We start from the raw sequence: 12,599 nt of genomic DNA, 5'->3' as shown, positions 1-12,599 counted from the left end.
GGATAACATCAAAAAGACCAAATCTAAGATTTGGTCTTTTTGATGTTCGGGATAGAGGAAGGCACAGAGATACAAACCAAAGGAATGCACAATTTCTTCAATGAAATAATATCAGAAAATTTCCCAATGATGAAGAATGAATTGGAAAATCCAATACAAGAGGCTTACAGGACACCAAATTACAACAGATCTACACCAAGGCACATTATAATGAAAATGCCTAGATATAGAATAAGGATAGAATTTTAAAAGCTGAAAGAGAAAGGTTTCAGATTATATATAGGGGAAACCGATTTGAATCTCTGCAGATTTCTCAATCTAGACCCTCAAAGCTAGGAACAAGATATAGCAAGCTCTGAGACAAAACGGATGCCAACCAAGAATCTTATATCCAGAAAAATTAAGTTTCAGATTTGATGATAAAATAAAAACCTCCCATGATAAACAAAAGTTTAAAGAACTTATAGCAAAAAAGCCTGCACTACAGAACATTCTTGACAAAAATATTCCAAAAGGAGGAAATAAAAAACAATAATGAAAATAAACAAGAAACCAAAGGAGAAATCAAGTCAAGTAAAAAACCAAAATGACTAGGAATACAAATCATATTTCCATAATAACCTTGAATATTAATGGCCTAAACTCATCAATTAAAAGACATAGAGTGGCAGATTGGATTAAAAAGGAAGACCCAACAATATGCTGCCTTAGAGAGACTCATCTTATTGGAAAAGACATCCATAGACTGAAGGTGAAAGGATGAGGAAAGTCATTCTACTCATAGGACAGAAATAAACAAACAGGGGGTTCCAACCTCATATCAGATAAAGTGGACTTCAAACAAAAGATAGTCAGAAGGGATATAGAGGGACATTTCATACTGCTTAAGTATGAATCATACATTAATAAGACATAACAATTGTAAATATTTATTCCCCAAACAATGGGGTTCCTACATACATCAAACAAATCCTTCTCAATGACAAGAATCAAACAGACCATAAGATAATAAAACTGGGTGACTTTAACACACCTATCTCATCACTGGATAGATTTTCCAAACAAAAACTAAACAAAGAAATTATAGAACTCAATAATATAATCAACAATTTAGAAAAAATAATTTATACTTAACAGATATATATATATATATATAAAATATTCTATCTATTAATGAGTGAATACACTTTTTTCTCAGCAGCACATGGATCCTTTTCCAAAACAGACCATATTTTATGCCATAAAGCAACTCTCAGCAAATACAAAAAAAAATAGAGATATTACCCTGCATTCTATTAGACCATAATGAAATAAAATTAGAAATCAATGATAAAATAAAAACAGAAGCTAATCCAACACCTGGAGACTGAGTAATGGGATGATGCATGGACAGCAGAAGACATCAGGAAGGAGATAAAAAAATTCTTAGATGTAAAGGAGAATTCTGATATAACACACCAAAATCTCTGGGAAACTATGAAAGTAGTGCTAACAGGAAAGTTCATTGCACTGAGCTCATTCCTTAAAAGAATAAGAAGTCAACAAATAAATGATTTCACATTGCATCTCAAAGCCCTAGAAAAAGAAGAAAAAAAATCAACACCAAAAGTAGTAGAAGACAGGACATAATTAAAATCAGGAGTGAAATCAATGAAATTGAAACAAAAGAAACAATTGAAAATTTTGAGAAAACAAAAGGCTGATTCTTAGAAAAAATAAAAAAATTGATAGGGTGGCTGCCACCCTAACAAAAAGGAGAGAGAGAACTCAAATCACTAAAATTTGTGATGAAAAAGGAAATATCGTGACTGATACCACTGAAATACAGAAGATAACTAGAAACTATTTTGAAAATTTATACTCCAATAAAATAGAAAATATTTTGAGAAATATGAACTGCCCAAACTGAATTGGGAGTACATACACAACTTAAACAGTTCTATTTAGAGCAATGAACTAGAAGATGCCATTAAAAGCCTACCAACACAAGACTGGGGTTGTAGCTCAGTGGAAGAGCACTTGCCTAGCATGTGTGAGGCCCTGGGTTTGATTCTCAGCACTACATATAAATAAATAAAATAAAGTTCCATTGACAACTAAAAAAAAATATTAAAAGAAAAAAATTAGAAAAAAATAAGGCTACCAACCAAGAAAGGCCCAGGACCAGATGGTTTCTCAGCTGAATTCTATAAGACCTACAAAGAAGAATTAACACCAATACTCCTTAAATTATTCCATGAAGTAGAAAAGAGGGAACCCTTCCAAATTCATTCTATGAGGCTAGTGTCAACCACATACCTACGGCAGACAAAGACACATCAAGAAAAGAAAACTTCAGACCAATATCCCTAATGAACATAGAAGCAAAAATTCCCAATAAAATTCTGGCAAATTTCATACAAAAATATATTAAAAAGATAGTGCACCATGATCAAGTGGGGTTCATCCCAGGGATGCAATGTTGGTTCAAAATACAGAAATCAATAAACGTAATCCATCACATCAATAGACTTAAATATAAAAATTACATGATCATTTCAATAGATACAGAAAAAGCATTTGATAAAATACAATACTCTTTCATGTTCATAACACTAGAAAAACTATGAATAGTAAGAACATATCTCAACATTGCAAAAGCTATCTATGCTAAGCCCAAGGCCAATATTATTCTAAATGGAGAAAAATTGGAGGCATTTCCTCTAAGAACTGGTACAAGACAGGGATGCCCTCTTTCTCCATTCATATTCAATGTATTCCATGAAACTCTGACCAAAGCAATTAGACAGATGAAAAAAATTAAAGGGATACAAATAGGAAAAGAAAAACTCCAACTATCACTATTTGCTGAAGACATGGTTCTATACTTAGAGGATCTAAAAAATGCCACCAGAAAACTTCTAGAATTAATAAATGAGTTCAGCAAAATAGCAGGATATAAAATCAACACCCATAAATCAATGCATTTCTATATATCAGTGAAGAACCTCAGAAAGAGAAATTAGAAAAACTACTGCATTCACAATATACTTGGGAGAAATCTAACAAAAGATGTGAAAGGCCTATATAATGAAAACTAAGATCACTAAAGGAAAAAATTGAAGAAGACCTCAGAAGATGGAAAGATCTCCCATATGCTTGGATAGGAACAATTAATATTGTCAAAATGGCCATACTAACAAAAGCTTTATACAGATTTAATGCAATTTCTACTAAAACCCCAACAACATTCCTCATAGAAATAGGGAAAGCAATCATGAAATTCATTTGGAAAAATAAGAGACCCAAAATAGCCAAAGCAATCCTTAGCAAGAAAAGTGAAGCAGGAAGCATCACAATACCAGACCTTAAACTATTCTACAGAGCTACAGTAACAAAAACAGTTTGGTATTGGCACCAAAATAGATACGTAGAACAGTGGTACAGAATAGAAAACACAGAGACAAACCCACATAAATACAGTTATCTCATATTAGACAAAGGTGCCAAAAGCATACATTGGTGAAAAGATAGCCTCTTCAACAAATGGTGCTGGGAAAACTGTAAATCCATATGTAGAAAATGAAATTAAACTACTAATCTCTCACCACGAACAAAACTCAACTCAAAGGATAAAGGACCTAAGAGTTGGACAGACACCCTGCACCTAATTGAAGAAAAAGTAGGCCCAAATCTTCATCATGTCATCTTAGGTCCTGACTTCCTTAACCAGACTCCTAAAGCACAAGAAATAAAAATGAGAACAAAAAAAAATGGGATGGATTCAAACTAAAAAGCTTCTTCTCAGCAAAGGAAAAAATTAGTAACATGAAGATAATGCCCACAGATTGGAACATCTTAACTACACATACACATCAGATAGAGCACTAGTCTCCAGGATATACAAAGAACTCAAAAAACTTAACACTAATAAATAAATAAATAAATAAATAACCCAATCAATAAATGGGCTAAGGAACTGAACAGACACTTCACAGAAGAAGTAATACAATTTATCAGCAAATATATGAAAAAAATGTTCAACTTCTCTAGTATTTAGAGAAATGCAATCAGAACTACTTTAAGATTTCATCTCATTTCAATTAGAATGGCAATTATCAAGAATACAAGCAATCATAAATGTTGTCGAGGATGTCAAGGAAAAGGTACACTCACGTATTTCAGGAGGGACTGCAAGTTGGTGCAATCACTATGGAAAGCAGTATGGAGATTCCTTAGAAAGCTTGGAATGGAACCACCATTTGACCCAGCTATCCCACTCCTTGGCCTATACACAAAGTACTTAAAATCAGCATACTATAGTGATGCAGCCACACATCAATGTTATAGCACCTCAATTCACAATAGCTAACTGTGGAACCAACCTAGATGCCTTTCAGTAGATGAATGAATAAAGAAACTGTGGTATATATACACAATGGAATATTACTCGGCATTAAAAGAGAATAAAATTATGGCATTTGCAGGTAAATGGATGGAATTGGAGAATAGCCTGCTAAGCAAAGTAAACCAATCCCCCAAAACCAAAGGCTGAATATTCTCTGATAAGTGGATGATGACCTATAATGGGGGATGGGAGAATGGAGGAACTTTGATTGGGCAAAGAGGTGGGTGAGGAGGGGAGGGGCATGGGGGCAGGAAAGATGGTAGGATGAGAAGAACATCATTACCCCAGGTATGTGTATGACTGCACATGTGCTGTGACTCTACATAGTGTATAATCAGAGAAATGAAAAGTTGTGCACCATTTGTGTACAATGAATCAAAATGCATTCTGATATCATGTATAACTAATTAGAACAAATAAAAATAAGGAATATAAAAAATAAAAATACGTGTGGAATAATTTTTATTATAATCACATAGTAATGTGAACTTCACCATGATATCATTTTAGAATATTAGCTGTCACTCCTGCCTTTCCCTAGGCAACCACTAATATATTTTCTGTCTCCATGAATTTGCCTATTCTGGAAATGTTATGTGAATGGAAGTATACAATTTATGGCTGTTTGTAGTTGGCTTCTTTCATTTAGCATAATGGTTTAAAGGCTCAACTACTCTAGCATGTATCAATTCTTTAGCTCTTTTTATTACTAAAGGATATACCACTGCATGACATAACATATTTATTTATTCACTCATTTGTTGATGGATATTTGGACTATTTCTACTTTTTGGTTAAACTTTTCTATGAACATTTATGAATTCTTTTTTAAAAGTAAGAATCAAAAGACAAGGAGATTATTGATAGGTCTTTTTAACAGTTTGGTAAGAGATAAAGGGGTTAGGTAATAGCAGGGTGGACAGTGAAAAAGGACATATTTGGTAGGCACCACCATCAGGTCTTGGTGACTGACTAAACACAGGATGGAAGAGAAACATAGAGTGGAAGTTGTTCTAAGGTCCCAGCCTGGACATGGGGTAATGTTATCCACTGAAATTGGACTCAAGGGAGGAAATGCGTTCTACTCAGGTATATGAAAATGCAGAGGCCTGTAGGGTGGGTATTGGGTGGAGGTATGTGGCATCTGGAAGGGAAACCACAGGAAGATATGAACCTAGAAACACATGGAATTCAGGTGGCAGTTGGATAATATTGTCCAGGGTAACATGAAGAAAGAACATCAGCAGTCTTAAAAGGCACAAGAAGCCAGAAAGCAGATTATCAAAGATAGTTTAAGGGGGATAGGAACAATGTCCTGTACTAAAAAAGAAGCCAAGGAATGAAAATGATCCCATTGTAAAATACTGAGAAGAAGTAAAGTAGGTTGTAGGCAAAGGGTTCACCAGATTGACAAGGTGAAGTGTTACTAAGAGATCAGCAACTTGCATAACTTGGTCTGTGCTGGGTAAGGAGCTACAGAAACTGGAAGAAGGCAGAATCCAGAAGTCAGTTGCCCACAATTCTGTAAAGAGTCCTGTGCAGGACTTCAATTAGTTTATTAAAACTGACATACAAACAAGCCCCATAAACACAATGCCCTTTTATAGTTCACTTCCTTTTGGGGGAAATAAAGTCAATTTTCCTGATTTGTGGAAATTGGTCCTATCTCCTTACCACCATATCTGATACAATTACACAGCTGTCTTCTTGTTGGAAGTTTCTATCACAGCCTTTTTATAAAAGTAATATACAGCATTTGTAGGAAATGTACACAGATATAAAAAAGGAAGAGTAAGAGGAGCTCCAGATTTCACCTATAACTCTACCACCTGAGGTAATTTCCATAATACACACCTTGGTCTACCATCCTTCTGAATCAGATTTTGAGCAGGAATAACTGCAGCTCAGTCTTTTGTTTTCAGCCTTTGCTGACTTTTTCAGAAAAATCTATGCTGATTCCATACCTGTGTATTTGCCTTTATTTCCATATGTGTTTTTGTGATTTGTTTCTTTCCTTTCTGCCCCCACCCATTTCAAACTGCTTTCGTCTGAAATGTATTATGGCATATGGTATGAACGAGATACTACTTCTTTTCTCCAAATGGTTGGCCAGTTCCCAACACCATTTTTTAAACTAATTCATCTTGTCCTCTTCCCATTGCTTTGAAATGCCACATTAGCACATGTGGTCAGAGTTAGGGTTCACACATTTTCAATTCTTACATATGTAATTAGGGAGAAGGAGCTGGATCCTCCTATTTAAGGAAGGCTTAATTTTTCCAGTTTTAATTTTTGACTAATTCCTGTAGTCATACAAAAGCAAAACCAGAACACACAAATATTCATTCAAAACTAACTGACCACTTATAAAATTAGTCTCTAATCAAATGTTCTTCAGTGTTCAACAACAGATCAATCCCTGTCTGCTATCAATATTTTATTGGTTAATCTCTTGCTGGCTATTGGAAATTGTTACAAATTCAACATAAATAGGCTGCAAGGGAAATATAAAAATTTCATACACTATGCAATATTAACACTGTTTAACTAATCTTGGAGAAATGTTCCTGTCACAAGCAAGGCCAGTGATCACTGAAAATCTTGCAGTTATTCCTATTAACATTGAAGAGAAGAAAATTGACAAGAATGAGGAAATTGTAGATGTTTTAAAATTATCTGGCTGGAAGCAGGGCATAGTGGCACACACCCATAATCCTAATAGCTCAGGAGGCTGAGGCAGAAGGGTCACAAGTTCAAGGTCAGCCTGGGCAACTTAGCAAGATCCTCAGCCGCTCAGTGAGACTCTGTCTAAAATAAAAAATAATAAGGACTGAGGATATAGTTCAGTGGTTAAAGTGCTCCTGGGTTCAATCCTCAGTACCACAACATTAAATTAAATAAAAGAAAAAAAATTATCTGCATATCAAAAGATTAAGAGAGACCTCTAGGAAAACAAGGATGAATTGGAATATTTTTTTCCTGAAAACCACTCTCCTTGTAAAGGTATTTGTAAGGTGAAATTTAAGTGTTTGAGTATGCCAAAAACTAAACAAAAACCTCATTCAATTCTTTTATTGTTGTCTCCAAAAACCAGGACATTATTATAAGCATAACCTAAATTTTGGCAAATATTAGATAAAGTAAACTTACAGTTAATTTTAACTTACTTTTCAAACAAACCTTTTGCTTTCCCAATATCTACTATGAAATATTAGTCTTAGTTTCAGGTGGACTTTTTTTTTTTTAAATTCCATTTAGCCTCAAACCTTCTGTAATTTAACCAGTTCTGAATTTTCTAACTAGGTGTAAGCTCTTTTTATGATGCACAATTATCATTTACAGTTATTTTATAATAATATTTTAAAAAGGAAAATTTTATACTCCTCTTTATAAATTCCCCATCTATTCTTACATCCCCTAATTGAACCCTAGAATCCTTTGGTTGAATACTCCAAAAATGCCTTTGGGATTTTTCCTTTAGTATTTATTATCATTATTGATAAAAGCTTGCTTTTAGTGAGAATTTGCTATGTATCAGACACTCACTAAGCATTTTCCATGTACTACTCTATTCAATTTGGCCAACTCTATAATCAAGTACCATTATTATTTCTATTGATAGCTGATAAAACAAAGAAGTAGACAGGCTAAGAAATGTATTCCATATCATAGAACTGGGAAAGGGCCAAGTTAGCTTTGGAACACAGGCACTTCTGGTGTCGAAGTCCAATTTACCATAGTATTTTGCTATTTTGGAACTAATTAAAAAAAAAAAGTATAAAGTATCATATTCTTTATAGGAAAAAGCAAGCTCAAAAACCATTTAGTAATTTTCCTAAAGCCTTTTGAATTGAATTCATCTGAATTTCCTTAATGAAAGACTGCAAACTTAATAAAAATTCATTGTAAGACAAACAGTTAAACTGTACTGACGATATGAAAGTAAACACCAAACATCTTACCAAAAATCTCAGTGAGGCTTTATGAAAAACGAAACTTAAATTCTGTAAAAATGAATCATTTGGAAGTAGCCTCAAAATAACATCAAATCCTTAAGCCAAAAAGGTCATTAAGTTTAAAATACTAAAAAGTGTTAATTTTAATGCATCTCCAAGGGGATAGACTAGGTACCTTATTCATATTTATACTCTATATTCAGATTAATACTCTGTATTTTCTTCTATCCATTTAATATAAAAAAGATGCACAAAATATAATTCCTGGGTGGTCCATATCACATCTGAAAATAGTAACTGTTCTGATCTACAACCATGAAAAGGCTCATTTTATTTATCAAACTGTCTTTGCTTCCTCTCCTACTCCCCACCACTGGCTTCCTCTTGGTCCTGAAATCTGGCAGTGCCAAAGAAAATACAGCTGAAGCTATGGCCCATTATGACTTCTGGCTCATGTGATCACATGAAGGAAATATTCACTTGTGGCCCTTGATCAAGCTGGTTTCCCTTCAAGCCCTCTTCTCCTTGCCTGGCTTGCTCTGCTTGCCCTGCCTTGGGGCCAGCATCACTAGCCCTCACACTTCATTTAAGATGCCACACCACTTCTTCATGGGCAGAACCTCAGCTGGGTGAAATGAAGCTTAAAAAAAAGAAAGAAAGAAAAAAAAAAAACCTTTATAAAAGGACAAAAGCTCCCATGTTCATGAGGTTAAAATGATTAATCTCCAAATGTCATGAGTAAGGCCCACCTATGTATGCATTAAGTTGTGCAAAGGTACTTGGATAATTTCTTTATTGTAAAGAAATTAAGAAATCACAATAATTTCTTTATTAGGCTACTGAAATTTTGTCCTAGACCCTAAATTCATAAAAGGAGGCAAATCTCTCAGCCCCAAGCACCTACAGAGGCAAAAGTAGGTAATATATGAGAAGACAAATTAGACTACCAAACCATTCATTTTCAGATTTGAAAAAACACTGTCCTGATGGCGCTCTGTGGCAATTGCTCTAAGAGCAGAATGCATAGAGTCAAGGCTGCAGGAAAAATTTTAATAAAATTGAATTCCTTATAAGCCACATTCCTTAGCAGAAAGATATAAATACCAGAGCTATAGGTAAGAAAAATGTAAGTTTGATGGTTCTGCAATAAAAAGAATTTGCCTGGAAAAGGTTAATTAAAAGTCTGATAGTAAATAGAGGCAGGCAAGAGAAATGTGACGCATGAAGACCATCAGGTGATTCCCAGTGGGAAAGATTTTCAAACTCCACACCCCAGGGAGGAAGTTGTCATCATGGCCTTCACTGGAGCACAGAAAAAGCATATCCAAGGTGCTGTGCTCATAAAGTATCCAGGCTAGAAAAGACCAATTTTTTTTTTTTTTTATTCAGAGATGTTTATCCATCTGCAATTTAATAGGGAACATGGTAAAATTACACACACTCCTGCCTTTTAATACTAACCACTTAGTCACTTTACCTTCTTAGGCCTTCGTTACCTCAGCAGTTAAGTGAGGGAGGTGAACCAGATGATTTCTAAGTTCTCATCCAGAGTTTTCAAAAGTATCATGTCTGTGAAAAATGCTTATGTGTTCAGTAACACACTCCTTCCTAATAGGCCACTGTACCTTTTTATATCATGATGCATCTAGTAGAGCTGAACTTACACAGTAAATTGCACAGTTATAGGCTTGAAGCAGAAATAATTCATTGTCTTATTACCTCTATGCTAAATAGTATCATGTCTCTGTAGAGAATAAAATCACGCACAAAACATACAATAAATATTTAATATATTCCTCACAGAAAAGAAACTGTGTGAAGCCATGTCTTGGCTTTCCCCCACCCCAACATTGCTGGACCAATTTAAGCAAAAGAAGGCAGTTCAGGAACTGCTTACACAGGAGGAGGCTCTGCTTAGAAGCAGATTTGTACCACTGTAGTCTGTGTGGTCTACAGGGCAACACAGTGGACAGGGAGATTTGGATGCTAGGCCTAAACCTTTTAGCAATCATGTAACTCCAGGCAAATATCTCACCTTTACTGCCTCCATTTTCCATCTGTAAAATAACTACACTTCTACATGTCTCTTCTACCTCGAAAATGGGCCAAGTACAGAGATAAAGTATGTGAAAATGCTGAGTTCTAGAGAGGAAAAGTGTCATAGGCAGATAAGTGAGCACTCATTGCCTGAAACACTTTGGCAGTAAACTCACTCTGAAGTAAACTCACTATTGTAATCAGATTGAGACAAGTAGGGTAGAGTCACTGGACCACAGAGTTGCAAAGTGAGTTATCAGAAAGTAAGAGCAAACAATACTGTGACAAGAATGTGACTTTGACAATATGATTGTGACAGGCAGCACACACAGCCTAATCTCCCCAGTGAAAGAACTCAACTAGACTGGTGTGAGACACAGAGGGCTCATAGGCTTCTGGGCTGTGAAAACATTTTCCATCTTCCTTCCTTTATTTCTTCCTCCCATGCATCTCTTCCCCCTTTCCTCCATCCCTTCCCTCCACACATTCAAAGATTTTGCTCTGAAATCTTAAGTGTTCCTTATTATAGATGTGGAAATAGACCTTAAATTGATTAGTCATTTAAATTACAATGACTAAAGTTCCATAATCAGTAAATATGACTGAGGAAACCCCTGGGCTTTTGCTAGCTTTGTCTATAGACTCCTAATAGCTGCTCCCACAGAGGCTCAGACAGGGGTCTGCAGAGGAAACTCAGGACTGCTGCAGTGTGGACTGGCAGGGGACCAGCCAATCAGATGGGCTAAGCCCATCTTCCTTCAGATTTTCTCCTTCATATATTCAGCATTTCCCCTGAATATGGAGGGAAAGCCATAATCTATGTGCCAATTATATTATTTATTTCTTAGGATATAAATAAATAATTTCTTCTACAATACTGGACAGAAGATAGACAAATGGAGGCCAGAGGACTAGTTTGGAGGTTGTCATGAGAGCAAGATGAAGAGGGCCCATATAAAGGCAAACCATATCAGAACTGTCTCTCCGTGGAAAAGCATTTCTATTTGAAAAGGCAAAATAAGAAATATTCTTTTGAAGTAAAAGCTGATTTCTCTGTGTAGTTCAGGCCAAAGTATTTCAAGTCAAAGACTATAGAATCCAATGACTCTAAGCCAGCTATTTCCTCACTGCAAAATCTAGAGGCTGAATTATACACATACTGATAACAATGGCAATAATTATCGCCTGAGTTTCTTCAGTGTTTCTCTATTCCCAGCATTGTAGCAGGTGCTTTACAAACACATAAGGCCCTGGCAATAAGGCAGACTTTATTATACTCTATTTCCAGAGGAAAAAACTTGAGACTGAAAAGTTAAGAAACATATCCATAAGTAGCATGGGATAGAGGCAAGATCCAAACATTGGTCTGTCTGCCTCCAGAGTCTGTGCTTATTAGATTATGTTATGCTGTCTCCATGTTTATCTTTTTAAGATTTCGCTTGCATTCCTTTTTACTTCTAGGAATGCTGATTAAGGGGAAAAAGAAGGCAACAGAAAGAGCATCAGCAAGGGAGGAGGGGAAGTAGACAAAAGGCATGTTAAGAAGGAAGAAGAGAAAACCACATCACTTCCCAAACTATGGTTCTTGTCTTAGAGAAATAGATGCCACAGCTGTCACACTTAATAAATTCACTTGTACTATGCTCCCTGCTGCTGCCTTAGAGAGGGTAGGAAGAGGAAAGTGGGACTTCCAAGCTTGCTGCCTCTGACAGACCTGAGTGCAGTGAGATTGACAGCTTGTCCAGCACTCCTCCCAACCCCCCCGAAATGAGAAGGGCCGACCTGGGTGCCTATGACCCTCACTGAGTGTCTACATTGGGACAAGCTAGAGCTCCTCCTCTACCCTGGCCCATAGGCTCCTTCTCCTCCTTACCTTGGCTCTGAAGCCTGCTCACATCTCCTGATCCTAGGTCTTTCCCTTTGTCTCTTCCTCCTTATTCAGATGACCACAGTCCAAGCAAACAGCAGAAGGGACCTAACTCATCTGGATTACATTAGCTCCTTGTATCATGCTATTTACATTCACGAAATATGGTATTGAGAGATCACATTTAGTAAACCTTTTCCTTAAAAACAGTTTTATTCTCTAATCCACTTTTTATTGGTTAGGAGCAAAACAAAATGGATCATATATTTAAAAGCAGAGGGAGAAAAGAGACATACCATTCTAGAACTGTCTAGCAAGCAAATGCCCCAAGAATATTTATCCAAGTGGTTTC

At 35.8% G+C, this 12,599-nt stretch overlaps 1 protein-coding gene across 3 annotated transcripts in view; it reads right to left on the bottom strand.

Annotated features, from left to right (window-relative positions):
- Bbs9 (Bardet-Biedl syndrome 9) overlaps window positions 1-12,599 on the bottom strand; it is a 462,827-nt gene that overhangs the window by 73,058 nt on the left and 377,170 nt on the right. The window lies entirely within an intron of this gene.

This window comes from Callospermophilus lateralis, chromosome 1 (genome assembly GCF_048772815.1).
Source record: "Callospermophilus lateralis isolate mCalLat2 chromosome 1, mCalLat2.hap1, whole genome shotgun sequence".
In the NCBI taxonomy this organism is placed as follows: domain Eukaryota; kingdom Metazoa; phylum Chordata; class Mammalia; order Rodentia; family Sciuridae; genus Callospermophilus; species Callospermophilus lateralis.
This window is presented reverse-complemented; position numbering and strand designations above follow the sequence as displayed.